The 20,140-nt window shown below is 44.1% G+C and overlaps 2 protein-coding genes across 13 annotated transcripts in view; one reads left to right on the top strand and one right to left on the bottom strand.

Annotated features, from left to right (window-relative positions):
• LOC143038960 (putative phosphorylase b kinase regulatory subunit alpha) overlaps positions 1 to 20,140 on the bottom strand; it is a 163,518-nt gene that overhangs the window by 44,846 nt on the left and 98,532 nt on the right. The gene's annotated exons all lie outside the window — the stretch shown is intronic.
• Positions 1 to 20,140, top strand: part of LOC143038785 (uncharacterized) — a 38,281-nt gene that overhangs the window by 16,744 nt on the left and 1,397 nt on the right. The gene's annotated exons all lie outside the window — the stretch shown is intronic.

Consider the following 20,140-nt stretch of genomic DNA (forward strand, 5'->3'; position numbering starts at 1 on the left):
GGAATAGGGGAAGGCAAGACAATATGAAAGGACAAAAGAGTTAAGTCGACGGTTGGGACAAATGACCTTCTGGCATGGAACGGGAGGGCAAACGACTCGTTGCACAAGGAACGTGCAACGGCAGTGTATGGGCACAAAGGTACGTAAAAGTGGAAAGTAGACCTAGAGGAAATTAGATTTAGTCTTATAAACTCCTTAACCTCTTCCCTATGATAGGAACCTTTACGGATTTTGTAATAGCAGGAGATTTTATTCACGAGATGGCAGGAATCCCTGTCTCCAAGAAGCACACGCACCCACACACACACGCCAAGGTGGTTGAACATATCGTATTCGCATGGGTGATTTGCATCTCGAATACAGAAAATCCAAAACAAATATTTCATGGCTTAAAATGGGACGAAAAAACAGATATATTACATATAACTTAATACCGTCACGCACAACTAAATGAATACACATTTTCCTGTAAGAGAAAAGAAAAATTTCATGTGCAAACACACACACACACGCGACCTTGCAAGTCCCTCCCTCCTTCCCTCCCTCATGACGGGGCCAAGGTCAAGAAATGGATCAAGATTACAAGATAGCACACAGGCAGGCCCACGGAAAGACCCGTCTGATGCCAAGTATTTCATCGTCTTTCGCAAACAAAGTTAAAGAAGCGGGATGGAACGAAGTTCATCAGCACCGACAAAGCCCCCCTGCCCGGGTCCAGTAAACAAGCCAAGACGACAATGCAGTCTAAGGCAAGATAACGCGAGACGGAGAGGGGGGGAGGGGCGAGGTTAAGATGAATGGTCAAATCAGGAACGGTATGTGCCTGGGGGGCAACGAGGAAGACAATTACAACGAAACATAAGCTGGGGGCATATTTATCATAAAATAGAGCCATGTAGCAACGTGGGATAGCAGGGCGACATGACGTAGGAAGTCTAATACAGAAGCGAAAGGAAACATTTTGCAGACGACATGACGTCAGAAGACTGGCATCTTCCCTACCCATCAACTTATTTCCACTTTTCTTTTCCTCCTCCTCCTTCCTTTCCCCCACCCTCCTCTCTCTCTCTCTCTTCCTCACCCTCTATTCTCCTCTCATTTCCGCTGCTCCTCCTCTTATTTACCCTTCTTTTCTTCCTCGATCTCCGAAAAAAGTCTGTGATAATGACTGTTCGTTCACCTATGACCTTTACCCTACTCATACACACACAAACAGACACATTGTATATTTCACGTACGCGGCACAGTAGTTGACCATAAATCCAACACTAGGGCTGCGACATTATATGGATTAATCAAAACTCACCTAAACGAATGAAGGGAAGAGAAGAGGAATGATTCACTGCTGTCGTGGATCACGTGCTGGGACAGTGATCGAAATTCAATACCCTCCCGAACGAAAGCTCGGGAGTTCACATGGTCCGACCTACATGACACACACATCCCCTTTGTTCAAGGGGGACAGTAACACCTTAAGTGTTACGTAGTGAAACTTTTCACCACCTGGGCGGTCTCCAACACCGTGAGCCAGCTTTTAATCAGGGAAACGCTTACACGGTACCACAGCGCTGTAGGTTCGTGACGCTATCTCCTACTCCATTGTGTGTGTGTGTGTGTGTGTGTGTGTGTGTGTGTGTGTGTGTGTGAGCATTTTGTGCACACTGTTCTAACAGGGAGACTAGAAATGTTATACATTTTCTACTTAAAACAATTTCCATCAATATTTACCATAGCAGATCAAATACTGAAGAGTAAATTGTGGGTGCCCACGCGTCAAAATTATCGACCCCGAAAAAGGTGACTAACTGAAAATCCCACCATTAATCTCATTCACTAATTAGTTGGTCTCGGGTGTTGTTGCCATCGACGTCAAAATACTGTAATTCAAAAATATTTCTTCTTCGGTGATATTACAAGCATCTCATTGAACAACTGAGTGGAATGCCTTACAATTCAGCCAACAATCAGCTTGATGAGGTTTCGTTGTTTATGGTCATTCCTGCTCGCTCCTGACTTTGTATCTGCAGATGGTGTTACGTACGGATTTTAGAGGTCTTTCATTCTGCGCGCCGTAGTCTTTCATTTTGGTATTAGTTTTACCCAACCTTGTGATTTACATATACCACATTACTCAGGCAAGGATTTAAAAGGGCTTTAATTATGCACAGCGTGGGCATTCAATCGTATGTTTTTTTTTCATGAACTTATGATATATTGCCGCCTTATGGCGCCCACGTGATCGATTCCTCCTTGGGAGTAAGAAGGCCGGGGACGATCCCCAACGACGTTTGGTAACTGCAATTCGGACCCGTGTGAAATGTCCATAAAGAGTCCCCTGGGTCACATCGTACGTCTGGCAGCGCGTGGGGCAGGTAGATGCTAAGGTTCGTGTGAGGTTTATTAAGATGAAACTATCAAACGTCTGTATGTGTATGTATATATACACGAATGTATATATGTATGTGTGTAGAATACGTGTACATGTATCTACTCGTATGTGTATGCACTGAATATATGTATCAATGTATAGACGTATCTATGGGAGTATGTATATGGACATACTGCATGTACCATTGTTTGTATGTATGTATGTATACACTGTTATGGTTTTACGAGCCCCAACCAATACAACAGGAGACCGATTAACCTTGCAACAAGAGTCTGTCTACCCGACGACAGAGCTCCCGGGTCCCGAGGGGGCCAAAGATCTGTCAGAGAAACCGTATCTGTCAGCCTCGACCAACTCTACGAAGTCGACGGTTGGTGTCCAAGAACCCCCAGGACGAGCTTCGGTCTCAGACGGATCTGAGTTGAAATCTTGACGAAGACGACACCAACCCACAGGCTCCTAAGCTATCAAGACGATGGTATGAATGTATTTAGTATAAAAATATACGTACACTGTGTACGAGTCTTTTTAATTCAGGTTAATTGGTTTGTGTGTGTGTGTTTGCTTACGCGCGCGCGCGTGAGTTGCAAGAAAAGCCAATGTATCACTACGGCGCCATCAAAGAAAAAGAAATAAAAGAACTTTTACACAGGGGTGACTATAAACTTGAAGCACTCTGAAGACTCGTACTGGTTCAAGAAGCTTCCTGGTTCATACTTGCAAATATATGCGTATACAAGACCCTGACGAGTTAACTTGAAACTAAAATAGTACACCTGTCCTTGAGACCACAATCAGAGTATGCTCCCACGGACTCAAATAACACGACATAAGGCCAATCTTCCCACTACTCGAGTCAGAAAGAACAGTCTAATTTCTCCAAAAGAGATGGACTAGATGCGCCCAATCGCGCATAATTACAGAACGGAATAAATCATGCAAGACACTGCTAGTTAAGCTTAATCGTTACCACAAGGCAATTACCAACGACGCAGCGTCTGAGGAAATATACGATGACATTCTTGCGCCCGGGGGGGACATGATTATACTTGACGCCCCACTGTGACAACAGAAACGTCTGTTGTTGCGCCTGGAGAGTGATGTGGAGTGGGTGAGGAGTTCTCTTGCGGAGGAGACCCAACCTGACCCAGGATGATGAATAATCAGGACTTTACGCATATATATGACTTCGTTGTTGATCGTTCTGTGCATTGCACAGTAGATCCCTTATAACTGATATTACTTTTGTTTTGCTATATATATATATATATATATATATATATATATATATATATATATATATATATATACATATACTTCCTTGTGTATGATAAGTGTCACATATAAAAAGCACGTTAAAGTGTTGATTAGTGCTTAATATCAAATGCAATATTGGAATACCAAATCTCAATTGATTCAGCTGCACTACTATTTTCTATCTGTCACTCCATTAATCCAAGCTGATAAGTGTATGTGCAAACACGCACGCACGCACACACACACAAATAAAGCCCAACACCTTCCTACTACATGCACACTCCATCCTTACATTAAATCCCACGTGTCAGAGGAGAACACACACACACACACACACACGCCTCTGAGTCTCGCCGAAGGTTACCCACTGAAATGGAGGTTATTGCAATGTAACAGACCGCAATACTCTAACCTAACCTAACCGCACCGCACGCAATGCCCCACAGACAGAGACGCAAACACACACACACACCCACACCCACTTGCGTGCGCCGGCAGGTCCCGGCGATTATCCCAAGGCCACAAGCAGCGGCGTCGCGTGATATGTGGTAGCTCAGCCCCGCAATTCTATTACATAAAAAAAAAAGGCCACGACGGGGATTATATTGTGGGGCTGGAAACCTACATTACTTCAACTCCACCCACGCTTTGGGGGGAGGTGAAGTTGGTTGCAGTCTGCTGCACTGCACGGTGGGGAGACGCGTCCCCCCCCCCATCCCTCCCTATTTCCTCCCCAGGATGGGTTGTTAGCCTAAGGGGGGACCTTAACTTTGACATAAAGACATCGCCCGCTTTCATCCGGTCATGCATAGAGGGCTTTAGTGCATGGTTGGAGTGTCCATGTAGAATGAAGGCCCTGGCATTCTTTTGTGTGCATGTGCGTGCGTGGGTTGTGTTGTCTGCACAAGCCATTGGGCAAACGTAATTGATGTCACCATAGGTCTTGGTACAAAGGAATAACGAAACGTATGGTCAATTGGCACTAAAGAAAAACATGCTAATCTTAAACTCCTACTAACGCTAACATATCCCAGAACCACGAGATCCCAACCTAGACTACTCTCTCAGTTGCCAACCGACCTCAAGTGACGGATATATTGGATATACATGGCGACTACGTATGAAACGTCACTCCTAACATTCATTTTTGCGTCCGTCCCGGAGCTTTGAACTCGGATAAGCCTGAGCGCAAACTGAGACGCAGGCGACGCAGCACAGAGCAACGGCAGCAGACTTCCTGTTGCTAAATCGAAGTAGAATTTGAACTTCTCTCTTTCACTTGAAATGCTTCTAGATGTACCAACTGCTAAGAGCAATCCAAGTGAGATAGACGTTCAAACCGCACTTCAATTCAGCAACAGGAAGTCTGCTTTTGCTCTAAGCTGCGTCGCCTGTGTCGCCTGCGCCCCAGTTTGCGCTTAGGCCAACAGCTATCCCTTTGATCATTAAACTGGCCTAATTTAGTGTGCACAGGGGTACGCGAGCAACTTCCAAGAGGTAGGACAGAAACTATCATTTCGCAAACAATCGATACTCACTTTCGTATTTTCTTTTTAACTGGCCCAAACGATTTTCAAGAAATTGTTCATTGAAATAAAATTTGCCTCAATAACTTGCAAGGTAGTTATTAAAGAATTTAAAACCTGTCATTTGGGGGGGGGGGATCTAACCACTGTGAATCAATGCATTTTGAAATCGTTGTTCTTAGGGATCTTGGGTGGCCGTGCTCGCGCGTGCACTCCGAGACGACATGACGTCACAGCGATGTGGCGCCCCGACATCCAGATGTACGTTTGAGGAGTCTTTCCCAATGTGACGTCAGAACGTTTGACCGTTAAACCATGTCGGTAGAGTTCTTTTTTTAAATTTAATATCTGTACTACATCCACGCATATTTAATGACTCATTTAATGGGGTTCTGGTTAGTATCCTCCTTGAAGACCTTCTTGTGTCTTGTCTCTCGTAGGGAAAATAATAAATTAATAAATTAATTAAACAAAAAGAAAATAAATATGTAAATGAAATAAAATAAAATGAATATATGGAAATCTCTATTCCCTCCACTCCGTCCCATTTAGTCGCCTTCTACAGAGAAACTCAGTGACAGCATTCTTCTCCCCCCTCTCCCCGCCTTAGGGGGTTAAGGAGAAAGTCACAAGAGTAGTAGAGAACGAGTTAAAGGAGAGAACACCAAGGACGGACCGCATTAGTACAGAAGTATCATAATTCCTTTACGAGCGGAGATTTTAAATAACATAGACGACTGATGTGTATCTCGTCCCTCACTTACTGGGTGCATGGTACCATGCGATCAATACTCGAGTACAGGGTTACTACTACTATTATCGTCACTATTATCACATTACTATTATTAGCAATAGTAATTATAATTATAATAACTAATTATTCACAGTTTTCACAGCAACCGTCCTCACTGTCCCCTACTTACTCGATAGAGTCCACAGGTCTGTTTCGTACATCTTCCAAGTTGCCTCGACACTTACATTCCATGACATAATCTACTTCTTCTACTGGACGTGAGGACCACCGAGGTACACACCTCACTACCCCCAAGGAACCCTAAGGGAAAGTCGTTTCACCCACACGTGATACACCAACTACATTACTGGAACAGATAGCCGTTCTTTAAGTATTATTACGTCTGTAACTGCAAACAAGGATACAAGTGGCAAGAGGGGGACGCAAATATCAAACATTCAAGACATCGGTGTAAAAAAATAGTAAATTTACGACACATGCGTCCACTAATTGTGTATATACCTGGCAATAGGCACCTAAATCGCGTGTGCACTTGGTAGCTGTATATCCCCCTATTGGAAAAAAGAGTTATTTGAAGATACATATATTGCGATCACTGTGATCCTCTTCAGCGTAATTGTACAAAGGTGTGGGTTGACATATACTAAGAGGGGATACATAGAGAGGACATGGGGTAGAATGTATCCCCTCCTAGTGTATAAGTCAACCCACCTTTTGTACAGCCACGCTAAAGAGGATCACAATTAGTGATCACAATATACGTGTCTTCATGTAATTTTCTTTTCTCTGATAGGGGAATGTTCAGTTTATCTTACCAATGTATTAGAACTTCAACTTGTTTGTTAAATGTATACCTCATGGCTAGTACCCAAAAACTGTGTATATGTATACTTAAAAAGTGGACACCCACAGGCTGTATAGATTTGATAGCAGGGACCCACCCCGGGTTTAAGCATACTTGGCAACTGGTGCCCTGAGTTGCCAGGTATGTTAATAACCCTCGCGATGAGGAGGCATATAGAATTCCATTAGCAGGAATGGGCAGTTCCCGCAAACAGAATCATGAATAACTGATACTCACGCACAACTGGACTCTGCGACCTTGCTACTCACACCAACACCTTTTCGCCGCGACTGTCTTGTGTCGACTTTTTGCGCCTCTTTCCCCCGACAGCCCAAAAGAGGGTTACCGGCTCTTCCGAGCTGATGACAAGCTGGCGAAAGCTCATTTTCTGAATAACCATCATCATTTCGGCCATGGCGTGCCAGTCTAATGATAAGACTTAGTCTCAATGTCGTGAAAAAACTAAGTTGCCTGCGGAGATTCACGAATCAAATGTGTCTACAACTCGGCTATTTATCAAAGGGTGTCAACTGGTGAGAAGTGTTACACCGAATGCATCAATACCCTTGTCATATTCGGGTCTACAATGAACTGGTGCTCGCGAGCGAGAGGCTGGGTCCCTGGACTACAGGACAATTAAGTGTAGCCACATTATAGGCTTTGTCTTTCTCGATCAACATTTTCACTGTGGTTACTAACCTTATAATTATACTATAATAACAACCCTCCCTCACTAAAAGAATTTCAGAGGGTAACACTAACATTAACTTTGATATAAATCTAGTTTCCTCGTTGTATCTGTCTAGCAACCAGTGCCACCTAGCGTCCCATTTTAGAAGTCAGCATCAATCAGGCTGTCGAGTTTTAAAGCAGAAATACAAATGACATTTTCATTAACTTTTTTTTATCTATTTATTTCTTATCATTTCTTAGTTTCAGCCTTAGGACAACACAGCGAATACGCATACGTTCATACGCACGTGTCAACAGATCACGGCAGGGGAAGTTAAAAACCTGATTACAACCACGCTCCGCCTCGTGGGCGTAATCGCACATGCAAATTTTACATTAGCAATCGAGAGTTCTACACCAAAGAACCTACAGGACGGACGCTCTCTCTCTCTCTCTCTCACACACACACACACATTTAAACTGACTTCTTCGTATTTTTTCCTTATTTCTAGATGGATTTCTTTATATTTCGAAGAGGTCTTAAACTAGTTTGCCAGGATCCATTGTGCGTGCATGCGTGTTTGTGTGTGAATATATGAATAAACAAATTGAGAATTAATATAGAAATAAAGAAATATATTAATTGAAGATAGACTCAATCTGTAGGAGAGAGGCCAAACGCAGAGTATGGGATCCAATATCGTTTCGCCCAGCAGCAGGACTTCTTCAGTTCTTCGGTTATTTCTGAAGAAGCCCTGCTGCTGGGCGAAACGTTAAATATATTGGATCCCATACTCTGCGTTTGGTCTCTCTCCTACAGTGCTGTTGTAGTCGTTGCTGCTTTTACTCAGACTCAATCTCTTGACCATTTCTCGTTTCTCGTCCTTCCCGCGCCGTGTAACATTTCTTCCTTTAATCATGGATGTCATGAGCTATTTCATTCATCTACAGCATCGCTAGCCCTGGCGATTGTTAGATTGTAAAATTTTATCCGACTTTCAGCTCTTCACAATTTCTCATTTTCTCTCCATGTAGAAGAAAGTTAATGTTATCTAAACTGACTTTCTATACCGACTCAGAGTTCTTTAAGTTAGCGTGAAAAAATTAGAAATACATATGTCGCACATTATCAATTATTCTATATACAAGCGAGATTTATTGACTGCCATCTTCGTGTCAATTAGTCCTAAATTCAAATATAAAATTTAATCTGCGTGCTAGTGGGTGGAGCTTATGAGTGACGTCATATCGTCGGAGGTCTATGTGCGTGATGTCACGTCGGCGAAAGATGACATTTTCGACAAATGTGGAGAGAATTTGTATACTCAAGACTTCGCATGAGCTCCTTTCCATCCATTATATAAAATATATTTATTCACTCATCATGTTCTTATGAACGTGCATACCATGTAAACTTCACTTTACATCACATACACACACACACACGCACTCACACACACACATACACTGGTTCTCTTCCTAGGCTACACGCGACATTTACACGCAACCGTCGACAGCATCCCATAGGCTTGTTACCTAGACACCAAAATAGACATCAGCAACTTTGTAGCACTTGCCCGAGAAAGTCAAAACAACAGAACTTTGTTTTTTATGGTTCTGCCCATAAAATATTTACCACTCCAACTCACCAACGAAATAATTTGTGTCTGGCTATCGATTTTTCGAGTTCTTCCTCCTACCTATCCATCTAACCACTCTTTCTCAAGAATGAAAAACAAATAAATAAATCAACAAAATAAAGAATACAAAAATACAATAAATAAATATACAGTAAAAACAATTTAAACCAAATTAATAAATATGAACAGATAAAAGTAAATTAAGTGAAATGATACAAAAAGTCATAGGAATTCTATGAAAGCTGCTTTCCCCCACTCTAGGCGTTGAGTATAGAAGCTTATGACCATCAGTACTGTACAATACATGCACAATATGGGCATAACCCTACAATTTTCTTTATTCAAAGGTAATGTTTCTTGTAATAAATGTATACATCTATCAATAGATCACTTACAGTTAATTTATATTTTTGTCAATCAATATATAAAATAGTCACTAACAAACCTTGCACGTACATATTGTAATCAAAAACATTACCTTACGCAAGACTTTTAACGGCAATTGTTCGTAACACGCTATGATCTATTTTATACATATCGCATGGAATTTATAATTAAGCCCCACCCCCACCCCCACCCGACACAGCCCCGTACACATCCACGCGAGCTATAGCTCACAGAACATACGCCCATGCTCGGCCACACGCACACACATAAAAAATCAGTAGTTCTTGCTCACAGGGTCACTTGTGAACGTTAAAACGGGGTTCTCCTATCCCGTGATTACCCGTCCGTGCATTCCATCCAATCAGACGCACGCAATCGTGCGCGCGCAGCTGTTACGTCATGTCGCGCGTGATGGCTTCCCGCGTGTTGCACAATTGCGCGTAGAATGTAGATGATAAATACAGATATGACTGTCTACCAAAATTTCAATTCTCTTAATGGCGTACACTGATACTCGCCACAATAACCAGTTGATGTCGCTTTTTCACCTCGATAACGTTTTTTGACTGGCCTCGCCAGCTATAAGTGGTCAGAATATTTTATTCAGCCGAGACAAGGGAGGGACCAGCAGACAAGAGTAAAGGTTGTTGGATATTGGCTCGCATGCTCAAGGCCGGCCTCACGAACTTGGCAGAGGGTCAAGGACATGTACAGGTGGATATACAAGTTCCTGGTTCACACATGGAAATATACATACATACGCACACACTTGTGTCATCTACACTGGTGTAATAGGAATTCCTGCACCTTAGGAGAGGGCAGGGAACCTGAGGTCGTCAGGTTGGCTGACAGGAAGGTCCAATGCCAGGATGAGAAAGTATACCTTACACATAAATGTGGAAATTGGAAGGTACACAGCATAGACAGATCTTGACGTAAGAAGAATACGGATAATGAAGAAGAAAAGGGAAGAAGAAGAGGAAGAAAACAGGAGGAGTTGGGGCACGAGGGAATGAGAGGAAGTATTTCGAGAGGAGGAGGAGGAGGAAAAGGAAATTGGGCAGGAGGAGGAGAGAGAGAGAGGAAAGAAAATGAGGTGGAGGATGAAAAGGAGCAGGAGAAAGAGGAGGAAGATATGGTTGCAGGCAAGGCAGGAAGGCAGAGCGAGAAGAGGAGGAGGAGGAGGAGGAGGAAGATACAACGCAAAAGAAGGCTGGGAGACGGTGGGGGGAAAAGCCACGACAACGGGACAAGAAATTCGCCGCTGTGGAGCGTTCGGCTTCGCATTCGCCCCGTCACTACAAGGACCCGGTACCGATTCCCCACCCCACCCCAAGAGGCTGCAGGTTACTGCCACCGGCCCAGGCTATCCAAGCACCAAGACACGAATAAGATGACCAACAGCAACAGAGTGTCTTAGAGAGCGGATAAAGAAAAAGAGAGTTGCCAAGCAGGCTGGCGAGCAGGCTACAGGCAGAGGGGCAGGGCAGATCCGTGGCTGCGTGCAGCAGGTCAGTCGGGAGCGGGGACGGACGGGTTATACAGCGCCAGCCACTGTGAGCTAACCAACCTTGGACAATTTTACTCCACCTCCACCCTCAGTCAGCGCCCTCCATCGAGTGTTACCCAACCGAAAGCTCAAGTTGCTCGTCGCGGCAGTCCCGGCTGCATCTGCTTCTCACTCGCGTATCGCCGCCTCTAGATCGTGTGTAGTTTGCGTTTGGTCGCTCGTGTTTTGTGATCTGTGACATTTAGGTGACTCCTAGCGGCACCTCACGTTGGCCAACGTTAGCTGACGTCACGTTCAAGTGACTGAAGGCATTTAGGTCTCAAGGGCTGCCTCCTTGGGCGTCTCCGGAATGCGTGGAACGTTACTGGGTTCTTCGTCTCCTTACCCTGTGTCAAGTCACCTCACGTCACGCTAGTCGAGCCATCGTCCGCCAGTCATCACAGTATGTGCTTATGTGAAACGGTTTGACGTCACGTCGTTACATGTGCTTAAATCAAAAGGTTCGAAGTCGTCACTACGTGCTTACATCAAACGACCTGACGTCAAGTCGTAGCCACACATGTTTATATCAAGCGGTTGACCTAAAGTCATTGCCACATGTGTTTACATTCAAAAGGTGTGACGCCAAGACATCGCCACGTGCTTAAGTCAAACGGTTTGACGTCATGTCGTCGCTAGATGTGTATCAACCAGTCTGACGTCAAGTCGTTGCCACACGTGTTCAAATTTAACGGTCTAGCGTCGCGTCGTCTAGCGTTCTCCCACATCCTCGAACACCACCGTTATGGCCCAATGGTTCTCACAACTCTTGTCTGGTGGCCAGCGGGACAACACTAACATAATCGGTCCCGGGGGAGGAGGAGGAGGAGGAGGAGGGGGAGGAGGGGGACTTGGAGGAGGAAATGTCGGAGGGGGAGGCCTTGGTGGCTTCCTGAGCAGCGCCCTTGGAAGCGGTGGCGACGACGGGCGTCACCAGGAAGTGGGAGGAAACGGCCTCTTCGGGGGCATCTTCAACCGCGGAGGGCAGACCCGGGTCGGCCCCGTGCCCTCGGTGGAGGACCCCGGGACGGGGCCTTACACCGTCACCCAGGTCAACGACACCGACAACCCCCAGGGTCAGCAGCAGCAGCACCGGGGGCGAGGCGTCCCCTGCGGCGGCGGGGGCGGCAGGAGCTTTGGGCAGCTGGGGAGCAATTTGTTGGGGATGCTCAAGAACCCGATGGTGATGCAGGGCATGGCCAGCGTGGCCACCTCCGTCATCCCACGCCTCTGCAGCCGCAGAAGAAACGACGACATCCGCCAGTAGGACATCCCCCTTCCTCAGAGAGGGCGTTCAGCCCACGAGACAGTGCAAACGACGAGTTGTGACGTCACACACCAAGGTGATGACGTCACGTGACTTGGTGGTGGTGACATCATAGTTATATTGTGTGTTCCGGTATATATACTTGGTGGCATTGTGGGAACTACTGTGTATTAATAATACGAGTCAATTCTACTTCGCGCGCACACTGAGCTTATAAACGACCAGGTTTCGTCACAATTATGTTAGTTTTTTATCTATAAGTCTTAGATTCTACTGACTTGCAGTCTTACATTATTTTTTCTTCACATATGCTGCGACTCTGTACAATCTGAGAAATATAAAACTAACACAATAGTGAAAGAAGCCTCATCCTGGCTTAAACACACGGAATATAGTTTATGTTCAGGAAAAAAATCGCCTTTTCCACAAAAAATAATTGTAGTTCAATAAATTTTGAGAAAAATAAAAAAATGTATCAGTGGAAATCCCTCGCCTGCTTAAGATAAACGGAGTGGACTGTATGTATTATCTACACACTGAGACGCTGTGCAAGCCACCTGGCTAGAGAGCTTCATACAATGACATCATCAGGTAAGGTCTAAGACTCCCTGTGACGTCATTGAAACACTGACTGAGGGCTGCAAACCCTTCCGTATCAAAAACTATTTTCATCTTAAAAAAGAGAGAAGAGAAAAAGAAAAACAGAGAAAAAATATATATGTATACACACACACACACACACATATATATATATATATATATATATATATAGTTGAAATTACATAAAAATAGAAAATAAATACTAGTATACATGCGCACGCACACACAGACATATATACGGATTCGCACACTCACGATCACATAAATGTTGGACGAGGAATATCTACGGACCCGTTTCACCACATTTCGTGTCGACGACCCCCACCCCCACCGCCCGAGTGAGTTGAGATTGACAATCGACCCACTAAAGCCGATCACCAGTTCAATCTGCCTCAATCCCTTCAGCACGAGATGCCTGCCCGTCCGACCTCAGGTCTGAATAAAACCGTCTGGCGCTGGCAAGATCAAAACTTCTGTAAAATCCACCGTCGAGGCGGTGTGTATCCACACTTATGAGGCCCTGTTTCTCTTTCTCCATTTATCGCGTCTAGTTTTAAAATCGCTTAATGCTCTTGGTTACACGTGCGATCTCTATCGATTCCATGCTTCCTTCCGGGTCTTGTTTGACGATTTTGACCATTTTTAGAGTTTCCTCTATTATCTGATGCGGGTTTCCATAGAGAAACTCGTGCCAACAACTATTACCATCACTACTTCTACTGATGCTATCATATATCATTATGATTATCATTACTATTGTTATTAATAAATCATTAGTATTACATTATTTCATTATCATCACTAATACTTTTACTATCGTTATTACTATTACTATCATTATTGTAATTATTACTATCGTTATCATTACTATTTTCAACAGTTCATTATTATGTAGTTAGTTTGACAAATATCGATTTAGCATCACCATTATTACCATTCTCATTATCATCATTATCATTACGAGTAGTAGTAGTGGTAGTAGTAGCAACACAAATATCATTACTATAATAAACTATTGTCATGATCAAATTTTCCCACTATTAATTGCTTTTATTTGTTTTTCTGCTGCGTCTAAGCCCGCCCTCCCTATCATCATTCATCCATCCACAGTATCTGGTGCACATTCATCTCATTCTGTGTTTGCAACATCCTTGCCAACATCATGAACAGGCTCACTCTTGCCGTTCTGGTGACGTTTCTTAAGAGGTTAACACATTAGGCTTCCAGTGTGTGTGTGTGTGTGTGTGTGTGTGTGTGTGTGTGTGTGTGTTTAAGTAAAGTCACAGCATCATGGATCATGATTGCAGTATACGTCCCTAGACCACGGTAAACCACACACACAGATTGAAACACGGAGAGGGTGAAGGTCCAAATTCCAACTCACAAACAAGCACTCTCGACAGTGCACGATTTTCTATTGGAGGGAAGGGAGACGGGCCTCACATTTTATATATAATCATCAAATGTATCTATGGGAAGTTTTTTCCACCGCGTAGTCAAGAAAGGGTCTATTTGTCAATTTTTAGCAACACTTCGTCCTAACTTCCCCAACTCAATTTCCTTCTCGCCGTCTCGAACGCACACCCATTTTCTCTCGAGCAGTCGAGGCCACATTGATTACCAAAAACGCGAGTGGCTGTACAACTGGTAATAATTACGCATGACTGATGTAATGCGACGTAATAACACGTAACAATTCCTTGTATAAGAAACATGTTCCATCACAGCCGACCTGTCAAACGGGGCTTGGAATTGGGGGGTTGGGGGAGGGGAGAAGGTCGGATATCTATCTGCCCCAATGCACATACCCACGCTCTAAGATTTTACACCGAGCTAAGAAATCAAAGAACTTTGATTCCTAAACCTACACATTTTGAGAACTAAAGATAAGTCTATATCAGAATCACAAACAAAATAACATATAAAGAATTTACACACGTGCTCACACACTAGACACTTCCTGCCAAGAAGTACCTCTATTGATCTTGCGCCGCCCAGCTAACTATGCGAGTGAAAGGGCGACCCCTCGGCTCAAAAGGGCGAGTGGGGCGACGTGCCCAAAGGCATTTCAGCTGGGCGAGCGAGCACATGGACCGGAAGTATTTGCAAAATACCAGCCGCCTCATCTTCGGCGCTGACGAGGGTCGGCCCGTCCTTCTCTCTGTCTGTCCGTCTGTCTTCGTCCGCTCGATACATCTCTAACACGCAATCACACACACACATATTTATATATATATATATATATATATATATATATATATATACACATATATATATATATATATTGTGTGTGTGTGTGTGTGTGTGTGTGTGTGTGTGTGTGTGTGGCGTGTAAAGTCACATCACCCATAAATCGGACTAAGTTCTGAGCTCTCATCCGGTAATACAATTAATTATCGATGACAAGTCCAGACATGATCCAAGATTACGTTGAATCGCGCATTTTATAGCCTTAAGAATATTTAATTTATAGGCTTTATTCTAGCTGCCGCCAGACGATTTTATTCAGTAATCTGGGCGTGACCGTGATACCATGGGTTCGCTGGCGCCCTTTCTATGTTTTATTCTGGTCATTCAAATGAGCGAGTGCTTCTGAAGAAAATGGATTCACAGCATCTTGGCCATAATCTGAAGTAAATCGGATTTCTCCTCGAAAACAGCTACCGTTGGACTGAGTCAAGCAAGGTATGCGTTGTCAGAGAAAAAAATAGAAGAAATAGAATAACAATAGAAAAGAAATGATAGAAATAGAAAAAGATGGATATTTACAAGACAAATTCGTAATTTCGTGACATCACAACGGCGTAAACACGACTATGCAAACACGCTTACATGAGGTGTCAGTTTAATGTTTATATACGATTCATACCAAAGTTCTATCCAAGCCTCCCCCTCCATCACCCCGCACGGGGTACTGAGTGCATAAAAGTTATGTAGTCAACATCTATGGGTCTTTAGTGACGTCACAACGGTCCAGAATCATGCAACATTAATTTCTATTTATAAAATTTCTCTTTTACAACATCTTTAATTCCACCTCTTTCGGAGGTATACTGCCCACAAAGAGTGATGCGCTGGTTAATTTCTAACACAATACCGGACTATGACAGTGACAGACGTTTCTAATTTCGAAGCTTTCTCGACCTTCGAAGACGCCGAGTCGGGTATAATGAAGGCCTCATAAAGGTCAACGTTCGAAATAAATCACGAGGACGAGGCGGAGTCGTATCATCAAAACGAGAGGTGACGTAATGTCGCTCCCGCTGGTGGGGCGTGGTTTGAGTGAGCCAATCGGCACCGTTCCAGGGAAAAGTGGGTGTGGCTTACAATGTCAAATATTTACGCTCAAAGATTCACAACAAGGCTCAATGATATCTACAAAGTCTGCAAGCTATATCTATCTATATATCAAGAGCTTTTTCCCCCTTATAAGGGAGGTAGTCAAGTCAAAGGCATGTACCTACTCCCACCCATTCCACTCCCATCCACCCCCCTTTCCCCCCCCTCTCATGTAAGTCTACAAGCACACAGATATACCTCTAACTACTTAATAACGCTAGAATCAAAATACACACCATCTCACCACAACACATACTGTAAACTGAAAGATGGCCAAATATTTCAAGACTACCAACTATACAGATCATGCGCAGGCAAACATGTGAAATAATGCATACAAAAACAAGCCGGCATCCTTTGATCATCATCACCGCTCTTTCACTGGCGTCAGTACCATTCGGGGAGAAGGAGGCATCCTATCCTAGCTGTCCATCTCAGTGTTCCACTGCACAACAGACAATTCTGACCCGGATTCGAGTCCGTAAGTTTGGCATTATTATTTTTATTACAAAGGAGAGGGGGGAGGCACGACTTTATGAGATCACCTGAAGAAAGTCATAATAGAAGAATATAGACGATGTTGTCGTGGTGAAACATTTACAGCGTAGAAATCCAGTATTTGCACATTTTCAGTGATCCAGTACAGTTGTAATAATCCCACAACTTTTTATCTCCACTTATTTGCAAAGAATCTGATAGTTTTGTTGCAACGACAGGAAATGAGAAACAAGATCTATCTCCCTCTGCCAAGTGAAGCCAGTGCACATTTCCTTTTTTTTGTTTTATTTCTGTGGCATCACCCCACCAACATCTGTAGCAAGCTAGTCTATTTATCTCCACAAAGAACTTCAGAACCTCTTCCGTGACTACCGTCCTGAAGCTAAACTTTGGAACCTGAATTCCTGAAATGACTCCGAAACTTAAGGAACAGCCAGATGTCACAGTTACACAACAACTTTGTGTTTACATTCCCTGCTAGCAGATGCCGCTTTCATCAGGGCTTCCTAACTATGTTTGGTAATTTTGCCGCCATCAATTACCCTGCGTTTTTATCCCTGTTGCGAATGTCTGGTAATACGATGTGTACTGATATGTCACCGAAATGAAAGTAAGGATCTTTTGTCAGTAGATACGGATGGTGAGAGATTGTTGGAGAACTCTGTAACCTTGCAATGCAATTTTCTAGACACCCGAACCTGATACACAGAAACTATGGAATTATATCCCTGTTTTGCTGTTACGTTAATACAATTTCATTTGAAAAAAACAATCATAATTGAACTAATATATATGGAAACGCATTCCACGCACTCGACAGCGAAAGGTACTGTATATTTCGGCTACGTCATGCACTGCGAAGCCAGAAAGCACCTCCTGACCATTCGCTTCAGGTGCGGGTCCGGGGCGCTGAAGCCTCAATCGATCGAAACGGACACCGGGGCCCCACGAGCACAGTCCTCCAGCGTGCCAACCCATTCGCTACACGTTACGACAACTCTGTCGCCAGGCGATTTTATTCAGCCGAAGGAAGCTCCCTTAGGCGCACCGAAAGGGTCTCATCCACCTCTATTCACATTGTCACTAAAAATTCCGATTTGTGTGTGTGTTCTTGCTGCCGCCAGGCGATTTCATTCAGCCCAGGGGTGCCCTGCACAGGTGAAATGGAAAAAAAAAATATTGCGATGCTGAGATGTCCGAGTCTCAGGCCGGACTCTGCAAGCCCTCTAAAGTGGCAACGACGGTGACGCCATTATCACCATCAACTGGGTACAAGAGGAATGCCTGTCGAACAGGAGAGGAAGTGGGCAGAGGTAGATAGATGTGTGTGTAAAGTGATTGTGGATGGATGAAAAACCGGCGTGGCCCAAAGGGATTTCTGCTTGCTTGCTCTGTACATTCTCGAGTGGAGGAAGGGGTGGGAGTCGTCGTGTAATGAAGCGGTGGGGGTAAACCAGTTTCGGCTGTCCGTCCTTGCCACGCTGTTGCGTTTTGCTACATTGCCTCCAATCCGACAGTGGACGGAAGGGGGGGGGGGCGCAATGATGACCCTTTATCAACAAGGAGACAAGATAGAAGGGGCAAGAAATGGGATTTTTGAATGGGTGAAGGGTTGGTATACGCTCTGACTTGGCCATCCACTTTATTGGAACGAAAGGGACTTTCGGTATCTGTGTGTGTTATTATTACGATTATCATCATTATTATTACAATAACTACTCTCATTATCATTAACCAATGGGCAATCGGCCCAGAAGTACTACGGCCGTTGCGTGATCATGACGAACAGAAAACGTTTTTCTTCGCCAATATTTCACCAGCTCTTCTATCCACGTGGACAACATTGTGCCGAATGATATATATATATATATATATATATATATATATATATATATATATATATATATATATAATGTTGAGAGAGAGACAAAGAACCCGAAAATTGAAAAGGAACAAGTGAACAATACATGAAAACGAATGTGGGCCAACAAATAACCTATAAATACGTGACAAAACATCAGATACAAAGGGAACATACACCCCAATGCATCAACGTAGATGAAAGATATTAAACTTTTGATTGCACAAGAAAGAAAGTCGAGAGCTAACGACACACACACACACACGATGGAGGAGGGGTGCCCTGGAGATAAATATAACTTTCCGACAGCCAGAAGACAGAGGGAAACTGTGTGAGCAGCGGCATTTTCGAAACACTTTCAACAGACATCTACACGATGAGCCTTGGGCGTATGCTGCTGCTGCTGCAATTGCGTCACTCTTCCCTTCCCTCGCGAATACAAGGACCCGGGGGGGGGGGTAGCAATCCCAGCGGCTACCAGTCAATGCCACGTGCCCCAGCTCTCCGGACTCGTAGGGTAAATCCGGCGACTCCTGCGTGCACTCCAAAATAATTGTCATCAAGAGCAATAACCGATAGACTTTCCTTTGCCCTGGAAGTCCAAGAACGTTGGACAATGGCGACGATCTTGATTGCAGAGAAGCGCCTTCTGCTGTGAGGTCTTCACTGTTTCTGGGAATCACTGTGCTAGATGGTGTAATCACCCTCGCGGTGTGCAATTACTCTGGGCGACCACTTATTTCCACGAAGATAACGTATCGATCCTACACCTCCCTCCACCCCCACCCCCGAATACTCCACAACTTCCTCTTTTTCAAGTACTACCAGTACGTTTCCTGTCCCATTTCCCTGACCCCTTCGCCGCTACGTCGACGACGTTCTCGTCTACTTTCTGGTCGGCGCCAGAAATTTGTATTGTGATGATTTAGAGACTTTTTCAATAATGTCCTCGCAACCATGATGCCCTTCATAACAGCCAATTCTAAAGCCAGACCATTTCATTTGCGTCCAGCAAGAATCCAAAGTTCGCCGCCATTAATCATCACGTCATGTCTTTCATGGAATGAGAGTACATGAGACAGAAGAAGGTGAAGAGGCTACGCCAGGTGCCGCTGAGTAACTGCGGCCGAAGCCGTTACCTTTGCCCTATGCACTATGGGGGCTGTTGGGGCAAGTAACAGTCACTGCTGGGAATTGGAGAGAGGAGTGAGATTCGAACCTAAAACTAAGTACGCACGCTTCCGATTACGCCACCCACACACTAACGACACTTTTTTTTAACAATCCATTGCTGATAATGAAAGGCCTATCCGCAACATGTTAAGCATTCTTGGCGCCGTCGAGACATGGTATGACAAGAATGTTGACAAACTTTGGAAAACATTTGTACACATTTTCTGTTATGACCCATACTTTCTATTTTGTCAATCCTCCACTTCCAATAAAATTTCTCCATTTTTTTTCTTTCTGCAACATCTTTGCACCCTCTAGCTTAACCCTTCTATCACTCTCCACCTCGAAATCCATTCCTTCAACTCCTTCCTCCAGAAAGGAGAG

Source organism: Oratosquilla oratoria, chromosome 25 (genome assembly GCF_046742065.1).
Source record: "Oratosquilla oratoria isolate Oo_2021 chromosome 25, ASM4674206v1, whole genome shotgun sequence".
Classification (NCBI taxonomy): Eukaryota; Metazoa; Arthropoda; class Malacostraca; order Stomatopoda; family Squillidae; genus Oratosquilla; species Oratosquilla oratoria.